Source organism: Tursiops truncatus, chromosome 16 (genome assembly GCF_011762595.2).
Source record: "Tursiops truncatus isolate mTurTru1 chromosome 16, mTurTru1.mat.Y, whole genome shotgun sequence".
In the NCBI taxonomy this organism is placed as follows: Eukaryota; Metazoa; Chordata; class Mammalia; order Artiodactyla; family Delphinidae; genus Tursiops; species Tursiops truncatus.
Genome location: NC_047049.1, coordinates 11,678,497 through 11,691,852, shown reverse-complemented (window position 1 = coordinate 11,691,852; position 13,356 = coordinate 11,678,497). Strand labels below are relative to the sequence as shown.

Here is a 13,356-nt window from a genome sequence, read left to right as displayed (position 1 = left end):
TAACACAATCATAGTGGGGGACTTTAACACCTCACTTACACCCATGGACAGATCATCCAAAATGAAAATAAATAAGGAAACAGAAGCTTTAAATGACACAATAGACCAGATAGATTTAATTGATACTTATAGGACATTCCATCCAGAAACAGCAGATTACACTTTCTTCTCAAGTGCGCACAGAACATTCTTCAGGATAGATCACATCTCGGGTCACAAATCAAGCCACAGTAAATTTAAGAAAAATGAAATCATATCAAGCATCTTTTCTGACCACAACGCTATGAGATTAGAAATGAATTACAGGGAAAGAAATGTAAAAAACACAAACACATGGAGGCTAAACAATACGTTACTAAATAACCAAGAGATCACTGAAGAAATCAAAGAGGAAATCAAAAAATACCTAGAGACAAATGACAATGAAAACATGACAATCCAAAACCTATGGGAGGCAGAAAAAGCAGTTCTAAGAGGGAAGTTTATAGCTATACAAGCCTACCTCGAGAAACAAGAAAAATCTCAAGTAAACAATCTAACCATACACCTGAAGGAACTAGAGAAAGAAGAATAAACAAAACCCAGAGTTAGCAGAAGGAAAGAAATCATCAAGATCAGAGCAGAAATAAATGAAATAGAAACAAAGAAAACAATAGCAAGGATCAATAAAACTAAAAGCTGGTTCTTTGAGAAGATAAAACAAGACTGATAAACCATTAGCCAGACTCATCAAGAAAAAGAGGGAGAGAACTCAAATCAATAAAATTAGAAATGAAAAAGGAGAAGTTACAACAGACAACGCAGAAATACAAAGCGTCCTAAGGAGACTACTACAAGCAACTCTATGCCAATAAAATGGACAACCTGGAAGAAATGGACAAATTCTTAGAAAGGTATAACCTTCCAAGACTGAACCAGGAAGAAATAGAAAATATGAACAGACCAATCACAAGTAATGAAATTGAAACTGTGATTAAAAATCTTCCAACAAACAGAAGTCCAGGACCAGATGCCTTCACAGGTGAGTTCTATCAAACATTTAGAGAAGAGCTAACACCCATCCTTCTCACACTCTTCCAAAAAATTGCAGCACTCCAGAACTCATTCTATGAGGCCACCATCACACTGATACCGAAACCAGCCAAAGATACTACAAAAAAAGAAAATTACAGACTAATATCACTGATGAATATAGATGTAAATATCCTCAACAAAATACTAGCAAACAGAATCCAACAACACATTAAAAGGATCATACACCATGATCACGTGGGATTTATCCCAGGGATGCAAGGATTCTTCAGTATACCATAAATCAATGTGATAAACCGTATTAACAAATTGAAGAATAACAACCATATGATCATCTCAATAGATGCAGAAAAAGCTTTTGACAAAATTCAACACCCATTTATGATAAAAACTCTCCAGAAAGTGGGCATAGAGGGAACCTACCTCAACATAATAAAGGCCATATACGACATCATTCTCAATGGTGAAAAAGAAAGCATTTCCTCGAAGATCAGGAACAAGACAAGGATGTCCATTCTCACCACTATTATTCAGCATAGTTTTGGAAGTCCTAGCCACAGCAATCAGAGAAGAAAAAGAAATAAAAGGAATACAAATTGGAAAAGAAGAAGTAAAACTGTCACTGTTTGCAGATGACATGATACTATACGTAGAGAATCCTAAAGATGCCAGCAGAAAACTACTAGAGCTACTCAAGAATTTGGTAAAGTTGCAGGATACAAAATTAATGCACAGAAATCTCTTGCATTCCTATACACTAATGATGAAAAATCTGAAAGAGAAATTAAGGAAACACTCCCATTTACCATTGCAACAAAAAGAATAAAATACCTAGGAATAAACCTACCTAAGGAGACAAAACACCTGTATGCAGAAAACTGTAAGACACTGATGAAAGAACTTAAAGATGATACCAACAGATGGAGAGATATACCATGTTCTTGGATTGGAAGAATCAATATTGTGAAAATGACTCTACTACCCAAAGCAACCTACAGATTCAATGCAATCCCTATCAAATTACCAATAGCATTTTTTGCGGAACTAGAACAAAAAATCTTAAAATTTGCATGGAGCCACAAAAGACCCCAAATAGCCAAAGCAGTCTTGAGGGAAAAGAACGGAGCTGGAGGAATCAGACTTCCTGAGTTCAGACTATACTACAAAGCTACAGTAATCAAGACAATATGGTACTGGCACAAAAACAGAAACATAGATCAATGGAACAAGATAGAAAGCCCAGAGATAAACCCACACACCTATGGTCAACTAATCTATGACAAAGGAAGTAAGGATATACAATGGAGAAAAGACAGTCTCTTCAATAAGTAGTGCTGGGAAAACTGGACAGCTACATGTAAAAGAATGAAATTAGAACAATCCCTAACACCATACACAAAAATAAACTCAAAATGGATTAGAGACCTAAGTGTAAGACCACACACTATAAAACTCTTAGAGGAAAACATAGGAAGAACACTCTTTGACATAAATCACAGCAAGATCTTTTTTGATCCACCTCCTAGAGTAATGGAGATAAAAACAAAAATAAACAAATGGGACCTAATGAAACTTGAAAGCTTTTGCACAGCAAAGGAAACCATAAACAAGACGAAAAGACAACCCTTAAAATGGGAGAAAATATTTGCAAATGAATCAATGGACAAAGGATTAATCTCCAAAATATATAAACAGCTCATGCAGCTCAATATTAAAAAAACAAACAACCCAATCCAAAAATGGGCAGAAGACCTAAATAGATATTTCTCCAAAGAAGACCTACAGATGGTGAAGAAGCACATGAAAAGCTGCCCAACATCACTAATTATTAGAAAAATGCAAATCAAAACTACAATGTGGTATCACCTCACACCAGTTAGAATGGGCATCATCAGAAAATCTACAAACAACAAATGCTGGAGAGGGTGTGGAGAAAAGGGAACCCTCTTGCACTGTTGGTGGGAATGTAAATTGATATAGCCACTATGGAGAACAGTATGGAGGTTCCTTAAAAAACTAAAAATTGAATTACCATATGATTCAGCAATCCCACTACTGGGCATATACCCAGTGAAAACCATAATTCAAAAAGACACATGCACCCCAATGTTCATTGCAGCATTGTTTACAATAGCCAGGTCATGGAAACAACCTACATGCCCACCGACAGACGAATGGATAAAGAAGATGTGGTACATATATACAATGGAATATTACTCAGCCATAAAAAGGAACGAAATTGGGTCATTTGTAGAGACGTGCATGCATCTGGAGACTGTCATACAGAGTTACAGAAAGAGAAAAACAAATATTGTATGTTAGTGCATATATGTGGAACCTAGAAAAATGGTACAGATGAACCGTTTGCAGGGCAGAAATTGAGACACAGAAGTAGAGAACAAACGTATCGACACCAAGGGTGGAAAGCTGTGGGTGTGTGGGGGTGGTGGTGTGATGAATTGGGCGATTGGGATTGACATGTATACACTGATGAGTATAAAATTGATGACTAAGGGGCTTCCCTGGTGGTGCAGTGGTTGAGAGTCCACCTGCCGATGCAGGGGACGCGGGTTCGTGCCCCGGTCCGGGAAGATCCCACATGACGCGGAGCGGCTGGGCCCATGAGCCATGGCCGCTGAGCCTGCGTGTCCAGAGCCTGTGCCCCACAACGGGAGAGGCCACAAAAGTGAGGCCCACATACCGTTAAAAAAAAAAAAAAAATTGATGACTAATAAGGACCTGCTGTATAAAAAAATAAATAAAATAAAATTCAAAAATAAAAAAATGAAAACTGGAAGTTTTGGCAATATGAAATAAGAGTTTTTACGTAGCAACATCTGTTTACAGTTGTATATTGGTTGTCTATTTTGGGGCAAGGTTTCAGGCTCTACATTTCACCATAGACCCCACTATTCCCTCTTGCCTCATACCAAGTCCCCTTTACTCAATTATGTCACCTGACCAACCCCCGGTTTGGGACCCCTGTCCTTTTCCATAATATATTTGCCTTGAAAACTTTAAGTTATATAATAAAAACAAGTTCTTTTTTTTTAAAAAAAAAGCAGTTTTGCAGGCACAGGGTTCGCTTAAAACATAATTTCAGCAGGCACAGATATAGTTCATTTAATGCTGGGAACTGGCAAGAACCTGTATGAATACTTAGCAGTCGGAATATGTTGGAGTGAAGGCCATGGCAGGCATTATCTGGAGTCTCCAGTATACTGAATGGAAGGGCTTCCTTCAAGGAAACAAAAAGTAACACACAAAGCTAAGTGACAGCAGCAGTGTTCAAGGGGAAGACCCTTAAACTTCTGGGCTACTGAAGGAGGTGGGGAGCCGGGGAAGGCAGGTGGAAGGGGAGAGACCCTCCCATCAGCTTCTCCCACTCCCCATGGGAACATTCCACGACAAAGGAAATGGAAGCAAGTGAGCTGGGAAATACCCAAGCTGAAGCTCCAAGGATGCTGTTTACAAGTTCTTACAGGAAAGACTATTACGGGCGAGCTCTTAATGGGTTGTCTGTCTGTCAAGGGAAGGGAGGCTGGGGTGGGGGAGGGCTGGAGTTAAGATGGAAATGGCTCAAGCACTGAATCTTGCATTTCCTGTCTTTCCATTTGCAATCTGCCTGGGGATTAAAAGGCCAGGAGGGGAGCCTGCTGAGCTGGGGAGGAAGGGGGATCTGTGTGTGTGTGTGTGTGTGTGTTCCTTTTTCATGTCCTGAGTATTTTCTGGGTGCAGAGAGGGCTTTCTGGCCTGCAGAGGAGAGGATGCCCCTTATAGTGGATGGAAGCTGCCCAGATGACAGGCTGGAAGATCAGATGTTATTGCTTTCCTGGCTGGAGGGTGAACTGGAAGGAGAGGTGCCTAGCCCTGAAGATCACAGTGAAAATTTGGACTAGCTCACCCTGGGGAGGTGGCACGATTTCCTCTGAAGTTTTAAAATAAAGGGCAGAGATTCGATTCCACCTGGAATGATGGGTGTGGCCGTGCCTGGCGGCTGGGATGGACACAATGATCTTCCCAACCCTCTTTGTTCTGGGACTAGACACCCCACTCCTCACCGCCTGAGAAAATTCGGGGACTACAAAGGTTTAGTCGCAGCACATTAGAGTTACTGCTAGAAAATAAAGATCCTTAAAGCTGGATCCTTTGGCTTCTTGGGCAGCAAACAGAGAAACACCTCCCTTCTGTTAGACACTCAAGCTCCAGTGTCATAGAGCAGAGTGAAGAGAATCTTCTTCTTTATTTAAAAGTGGACCGCATGGCGGTTGACTATTCCAGGGCCCGACATTAAATAACCGAATGCAGTTTGCTGTCTGGAAGTGGTTCGCCACGTTCTCCTGGGCCCCGTCGAGAAGTGGTGACCCCTGCAAAGAAGGGTGATAATGTGGCCAGTGTTAGGATTCATAGTGTCCCCTTTCCCCTTAAAAGGGTCCCTGTTTGGACAATAAGTTACATCGTCACTTTACCGTGAAAGAGCAGAAGACACTCAGTAGAAAACTTTGTTTGGGGAGGCAATGTTGAAACCAAGCCATTTGAAAAACATGATTTTCCGCTTAAAAATATATATAGGGCTTCCCTGGTGGCGCAGTGGTTAAGAATCTGCCTGCCAGTGCAGGGGACACGGGTTCGAGCCCTGGTCCGGGAAGATCCCACATGCCGTGGAGGAACTCAGCCCATGCGCCACAACTACTGAGCCTGCACTCTAGAGCCTGCGAGCCACAACTACTGAGCCCGTGTGCCTAGAGCCCATGCTCCGTAACAAGAGAAACCACCCAATGAGAAGCCCACGAACCGCAACGAAGAGTAGCCCTGCTCGCCGCAACTAGAGAGAGCCCGTGCGCAACAACGAAGACCCAACGCAGCCCCCTCCCCCCAAAAAATATATATTTATTTCTTTTTTGTAAAATCTAAATGATGTCTGCAACCTTCAGAGCCTGACTTCTTGCTCGAAAGAGAGGAAGGAAGTTTTGTTATTGAGAAAGCTCATTGACTAAAACGAAACAGAAAAACAAACAAATAAAAAACAAAAAACCGCAAGGAGAATGAAGTAAAGGAACTTGGAGCTTCCTCATCAGAGGCCTGAACCATGCAGGGTCTGCGGGGGCTGAAAGGGGGCTTGTAGCAGCCTTCTGTCCACGTGGGCAGACGCCTCAGAAGCAGGGCCTTCTGTCCATGTGGGCACACCCCTCAGAAGCAGGGTTTTGAAAGGAAAGAGGATGCAGAGAGGTTCATGACTTGATGCTGGCCAGCTGGAACATCCAGGATGCAGATGCCCAGGCCACAGGGCCCTGAGGTCAGAGGGAGCAGGCTGGTGCCAGACTCTCAGCCCTTTGCTGGGGCCACTGGTCCATCTGTGACCACGGTTGATTGCAAGAGTGTGGGTTAGGGGTTGAAAAACATCTGGGCTCTAGACACTTCTGTTAAAAGATAAACTGAGGGATATTAAAAATTTTAAGGGTTCATTGGAGCAAAAATCAGTTCCCATCGGGCAGTGCCAAACCAGAAGCAGTTAGGAGTATTCCACTGACTGGGGGCTGGGGGGACTTATATAGAGAAACTGCGAAAGCAAAGAAAGGAAATGATTCAGTTGACTGAAGTGTAAAGCCCAGTTGGCTCTTTGTGATTGGTTGTCCTTAGCCTTTTAATTTCATAACCTCGAAGCACTTACAGGCTTAGATGTTGGTTGGCTTATGTAGGCTGCCTCAGCCTAACCACCTCCTTCTTAATTAATGCAACACCAAAAAAAGCAAAAAGGACTTCCCTGGCGGTCCAGTGGTTAGGACTCTGCACTTCGACTGCAGGGGGCACAGGTTCGATCCCTGGTCAGGGAAATAAGATCCCGCATGACGTGCAGTGTGGCCAAAAAAATAAAAAAAATTAATGCAGCACTTCCTAGGCGGGGTGACCTATACCGAATCATTCTCTTGGTTTCCTCACCTATAAACTAGGGATGGTACCACCACCTATTCCCAGGGCTTCTGTGAGAACAAATGGAGGAGGGCAAAGCTGGGCTGGGCCATGCCAACCTGAGGGGTTGGCCTGTGGTCCGTTTGTGGTCACAAGGAGGGCTCTTTCCTGTGGGCAAAAGGGAGTAGTAACCCTCGAGCAACTTCGCTTTAGGGCCATGTGACAGGTGGCCTACAGTGCACTCTCTTCCCAGCCCTGTCAGCGGCTGACGGGTCCAATGAGGCTTCGCCAAAATGTAGCTTTTCCTAACACGGGTCTTTCTTCAAATTCCGTCCTACACTGCTGACCACAAACTTCTCTGCGAGCGTCTTTTGCCAGAATGAAGCTGGCGTAACTGTAGAAAGAGGCAGTGTTATATATACATGATTGTGAAAAATGCTGTAGTGACTGGCACTTAGGAAATATTCATTCATTCATTTAATTTATCCACCAACAAACAGGCACTGAGCCCTGCTCTGGTCCCAGGCACTGGGGCGACTGGGGTAGCCTGGCAGACATGGTCTCTGCCTTGATCTGGAACTTGCCTCCTTGAGGGAAAAGCTTGCAAAGAACACAAGTAACTTACCCTCTGTTAAAGAAAAAAATAAAGACTAAGAGACCAAAGATTGAGCACTAAGTGGGAAAGTTTTACTGCTTAGTGGGGAATCCGACAGCGTGCAGTCTTGGATGTGGGGGACGAGGTCTAGGCAGGGGAAGGGTTGCTGTCAGGCTTTCATAGCTAAACGCCCACAGGCTGTAACTCATTGACACTAGGAAGATAGCCTCGTGAGCCTTGGTGCCCAGGCAATACCTGGGCTTGTTGGTTAGGTGGGCACCTGGCTGATTGGAGGTGGTCTCCTGCATGACAGGGGCTGCCCATGGCCTCATGGTACTCTGCCGGTTGTGTCTTGTGCCGTGTGCAAGATTTGCCGAGTCTGGACTGTGGCACCCAGTGGGGTCTGTGTTGTAGCAGTAGGCTGGGTAGCCAGGTCAGGTTTGTCCCATCTAATGGGTTATATACCCATTAAAGGTGAAAATTCTTAAGATAATGCAGAAACATGGAAAATAATCTGTGAACTCTTAACTGCAAGGAGTAGAACATGGAAAGATCACAACTGCAGTACTCAGAAATCCTTGGGTAGCAAGTGACAGAAATGCAAATCTAACTAGCTTAAACAAAAATGAGAATTTGTGGCCTCATGTGTCTGGGAATCTAGGGTATTGTTGGATTTCTGGGTCCAGGATTCAAACAATGTCCCTGGGGTTCTTTCTGTCCCTCGCAGCTCTGCTGGTCTCTCCTCCACTTAATTCTTGGCTGCTCAGGGGGTCCCATAGCAGCCCTCTTAGCAACCCCAGTGCAAAGAGAGCATCTTTTCGGAAAAGCAGCCGGAAAGTCCTGGAAGATACACTTTATGGTAGCACGGTATCTGTTGCCTGCTTGATGCCTGGAGTGGAGGGGAGGAATGATGGCAGGGGGTTAGGTTGAATGGCTGTCAGAGGAGGGGAGGAAGGAGGGCCACAAAGTGAAAACCACGACTGTCCACCCCAACTGTGTAAGAATAGGCACCTCCTGGTAGTGCCAGAGACTCCTCAGTAACTTGTAGTCCTGGGTGGTAGGAGCTTGGGTTTTAAAGTTGTTTCCAGTCACAAAAATCACAGTGTTTAAAGAGAACAGTCTGACTCAGAATTGTCCTTCCTGTTACATTATGATTGGGGCCAAAATAGACATTTGCGTTTAAGCCTTGATCCTGTATACCAGGGTTTAGCAAACCTTTTCTGAAAAGGGCAGATAGTAAATATTTTAGGCTTGTGGCCTGGGTGGCCTCTGTGGTACTACTGAACTTGACCATGGTAGCTTGAAAGCAGCCATAGCCTATGCCTAAACAAGTGGACGTGGGCCAGATTTGGCCCACAGGCATTATCTTGCTGACTCCTCATATAGATGTCTGAAAATCTTGTATTCAAATAGGCCATAAAACATTGCTCTGAAGTAAACTGTATGTTTGCAAACCACATATCTGATAAGGGATTAATATCCCCCCCAAATAAGGGACTCCTAGAACTCAGTAGCAAAAAACCAAATAACCCAATTAAAAAAAAGGCAGAGGACTTGAATAGACATTTCTCCAAAGAAGACATACAAATGGCTGACAAGTATATGAAATGATACTCAACATCTCTAATCATCAGGGGAGTGCAAATCAGAGCCACAGTGAGATAATACTTCACACCCGTTAGGATGGTCATTATCAAAAAACAAAAAATAATAAGTGTTGGCGAGGATGTGGAGAAACTGGAACCCCTGTGCCCTGTTGATGGGAATGTAAAACGGTGCAGCTGCTGTGGGAAACAGTATGGAGGGTCCTCAAAATATTAAAAATAGAACTACCATATGATAGCAATTCCACTTCTGGGTATTTATCAAAAAGAATTGAAATCAGGATCTCAAAGAGATGATTGCACACCCATGTTCATTGCAGCATTATTCACTATAGCAAAGAGATGGAAGCAACCTAAATGTCCTTTGACAGATGAATGGATTAAGGAAATGTGGTGCGCGCGCCCGCACACACACACACACACACACACACACACACACAACAGTATATTATTCAGCCTTAAAAAAGAAGGAAATCCTGCCACATGCGACAGACAACGTGGATGAATCTTGAGAACGTTATGCTAAGTGAAATGAGCTCTTCACAGAAGGACAAACACTGTATGATTCCACTTATATGAGGAAACTGAAATAGTCAAACTGATAGAAGCAGAAAGTAGAGTGGTTACCATGAGCTGGAGGGGAGGAGGGCAATGCGGAGTTGCTGTTTAATAGGTATAGAGTTTCAGTTATGCAAGAATAATTCTAGAGATCTGCTGTACACATTGTGCCTATAGTTAACAATAAACAATACTGTATCGTGCACTTAAAAGTGTAAGAGGGTAGGGGCTTCCCTAGTGGTCCAGGGGCTAAGACTCTGCGCTCCCAATGCAGAGGGCCCGGGTTCGATCCCTGGTCAGGGAACTAGATTCCACATGCGGCAACTAAGAGTTCACATGCCGCAACTAAATATCCCGCACGTGGCAACGAAGATCCTGTGTGCCGCAGCTAAGACCTGGCGCAGCCAAAAAAAAAAAAAATATAGTGCCACAATGAAGGTTGGGGTGAATGTGTCTTTAAAACAAGAGTAAGAGGGTAAACATCATAAAAAAAAAAAAACTATATCGGGGCTTCCCTGGTGGCGCAGTGGTTGAGAGTCCGCCTGCCGATGCAGGGGACACGGGTTCGTGCCCCGGTCCGGGAAGATCCCACATAACGTGGAGCGGCTGGGCCCGTGAGCCATGGCCGCTGAGCCTGCGCGTCCGGAGCCTGTGCTCCGCAACGGGAGAGGCCACAACAGTGAGAGGCTTGCGTACCGCAAAAACAACAACAACAACAACAACAACAACAAAAACTATATACCTAAAGTAGATTGTATAACAGTTTATTTTCTGTTCCTAGTGTGGTGGGAGAACATTTGGAAAACATAAAATTGATCCCACCACAAAAGCAAGGAATTAGAATTGCCCTGTTCAAAGGGGCAAGTGATGATCCATCACGGATCAGTCAGCTGAAGAAATCAGTCATGGCCACATCGGAAGAGACGATGTCTGAAGGCTGCAAGATGGCTGGCTGGGTTCAAATGCTGGCTAGGATAGCTCTTCTTGCCAGTTTTAGCAATTCATACGGTTGTGTCACGGATTTGAGACTAGCATGGCATGCCTAGTTGAGGTTTAAAGCTCCCTCCTGGACCCTCCAAGCCAGGTGTTGCTCAGGATTAAAAACATTCATTGTTTGGTCAACTGAAGGCCCTCACAGCTCTGATGAGAACGTCACCTGCGAAGGACTGGGCTCCTCCCAGCTTTGCATTTTAGCACCATCAGAGTCTGCTTCAGCAGCTGCTGTTTTAATGGGCACAGAGGGAGTGGCTGAGGGCCTCATGGGGGTCTGTTCCAGATGAGAAAAGTCTGGGGTCCTGGGGTCAGAGTGGGATCTTGGACCTTCTTACGTTCTGCAGATGTGATTGCATGGCACGCAGAGGCAACCTGGAGTGCAGAGTCCATGTGACCGTCTTGGGGTATCCACTCCACGCCTCCTACCGGGGCCAGGGAAAGGCAGAAACTCTGAGAACATTCCACTTGAATAAGATGCGTTTAATAAGAACAACGGGAAATGGTAAACCTGGCTTGGGGAAAGGGAATGTGCTCTTTCATGTAAAACAAACCAAAAATGTGACTGTGGGAAGCATCCAAAAAATAAGATGACCTAGAGGCTGGATTTAAAAATTGGCACTGGGGGAAATCTCGTTTCCCCAGTCGATGACTCTCCCTTTAGCTGTGCTCATGCCAGCGGAGCAAACCAAAATAACTTCATAAATTAAAGTTTATGCAGGGAAGAAAGCTAGGCCTGGACTGTCACACACCAGATGAAAACCTTGACAGCTTTGTTTACAACCGACATCCTTGGTTTGAAGGTTAATGGTGTCTAGAGAAGGTTAGGTTGTACACATGTGCAATTAAAAAAAATCACTATTGATAGAGAGAGACATAGCTGTGTTTACTTACTATAGTTTATGCCACCTTTGTTGGCTTGTTTGTTTTCCCTTCTGGAAAGAATGTCTTTGTCCTTCAGTAATTAATTATAACCAGGCTTTGTTTAGATCCAAGTACATGGAAACTGCTCAGAGAGCTCAAAGTATGTCAGTAGTAGTGCCTTGTAACTAGGACCTCAATTTTTTTTTCCTTTCATTATGCAAGAAATAGAAGGATGCATTTGGGATGTAAAAGGTTCAAATTACAGAGCAGCATACATTCACAGGAGAGCTCAAAACTCCCCTCACCGCCACCAACCCGCCGCCCTCACTGCCCATGAGGTTTCCTGTTCTTTCTAGAACTGTTTCTTTATGTTCACTGTTTATATGTCCACCAATAAGTGTGTATTTATGTATACATAATATACACGATTACTTTTATTTTTAATACACGTATGGGGTCATGATGTATATATATTGACGGACAACTTGCTTTTTTCACTTCACGTGTCCAGATCTGCTGCTGGTCCGTCCATGTGTGCATGACTTTTAATGCTGCAACACATCTCATAATATGCATGCGTAACTTAGTGAACCATTTATATATCCTTCCTTTTGCCGTTAAATGAAGTAATGAAGGCATGATATCACGACTGCCTTCTGGAGCTAGACTGCCTGGCTTTGAAATGGGACTTCACTTGAGGGGTCGGGGGTCAGGGGTGTACGACCCAGGGCGGGGTTGGCAAACTGCAGCCCTCTGGCCAAATCTACCCTCCTCATGTTTTTGTATGGCCCATGAAGCAAGAATGATTTTCTTATTTTCAAATGGTTGAAAAAGAAAATCAAAAGATAAATGTTTCCTGATACATGAAAATTATATGAGATTCAAACTTCAGTGTCCATAAATAAAGTTCTGTTGGAATACAGCCGTGCGCATGTGTTTACTCTTGGAATACAGCCGTGCTCACGTGTTTACTGTTGTCTGGGGCTGCTTTCATGATGCGGCAGCAGAGTTGAATAGTTGTGACAGCAACCATCTGGTCCACCTAAAATATTTACCATCTGGCCTCTTACTGAAAACATTTGTTGACCCCTGACCTAGGGCAAATTACTAAGCTCTCCGTGTCTCCACTTTCTATACCGTAAAATAAAGATAATAAAACCTACTTTGTTCAAATATAGTTAAAAAAAAACACAAAAAAACAAGACCTACTTTGTAGGGTGAAGTTACTTATCTATATCAAATAAATATCACATGTAGATTATACCAGATTATAATGTGTCAAATGTATGTGTATAAATTACATGTGAAACATTTAGAACTCTTTAAATGCTTCATAAAGGTTGGCTACTATTATACCATCGTTATTATCATTATCATAACTCTGTGCACGTGTGCAGGGACATTGCAGACACCAGAAGTGGACTTGATGGTGGAGGGATGTTGGTGAGTGCTACCGAATTGCTTTCCAGAACAGCTTTACCAATTTTTGCTCCCAGGAGTCCCTGCCGTCCCACATTTCTGACCAGCTGGATAGGGACTCACGGAGTAGATTAAAAAAAACCGAGTCTGCGAAGAGTTGGGTCCTTTTGGGCTCCAAACACACTCTTGAGAGGCAGAATTTCCCCTCTGAGTGCTGTGCCCAGATCTCTGGGTCGACCGTGCCTGGAAAGGTGTCCCCTCCAATCAGCATGAACTCACAGTTGTTGAGTGAGGGCCTCCTCTGTGCTGAGCCCTGGGCCTGTACATTCTCATTTTAAGTTTTCACAGCCACCTCTATTTTCCAGATGAAAACTGAGGGGCTCA

The 13,356-nt window shown here is 43.6% G+C and overlaps 1 protein-coding gene and 1 non-coding gene across 6 annotated transcripts in view; both read left to right on the top strand.

Moving 5' to 3' along the window:
- GRK5 (G protein-coupled receptor kinase 5) overlaps positions 1–13,356 on the top strand; it is a 224,904-nt gene that overhangs the window by 23,435 nt on the left and 188,113 nt on the right. The gene's annotated exons all lie outside the window — the stretch shown is intronic.
- Positions 6,794–6,866, top strand: TRNAR-UCG (transfer RNA arginine (anticodon UCG)). Its single transcript has one exon. It is a non-coding gene; the product is annotated as a tRNA-Arg (tRNA).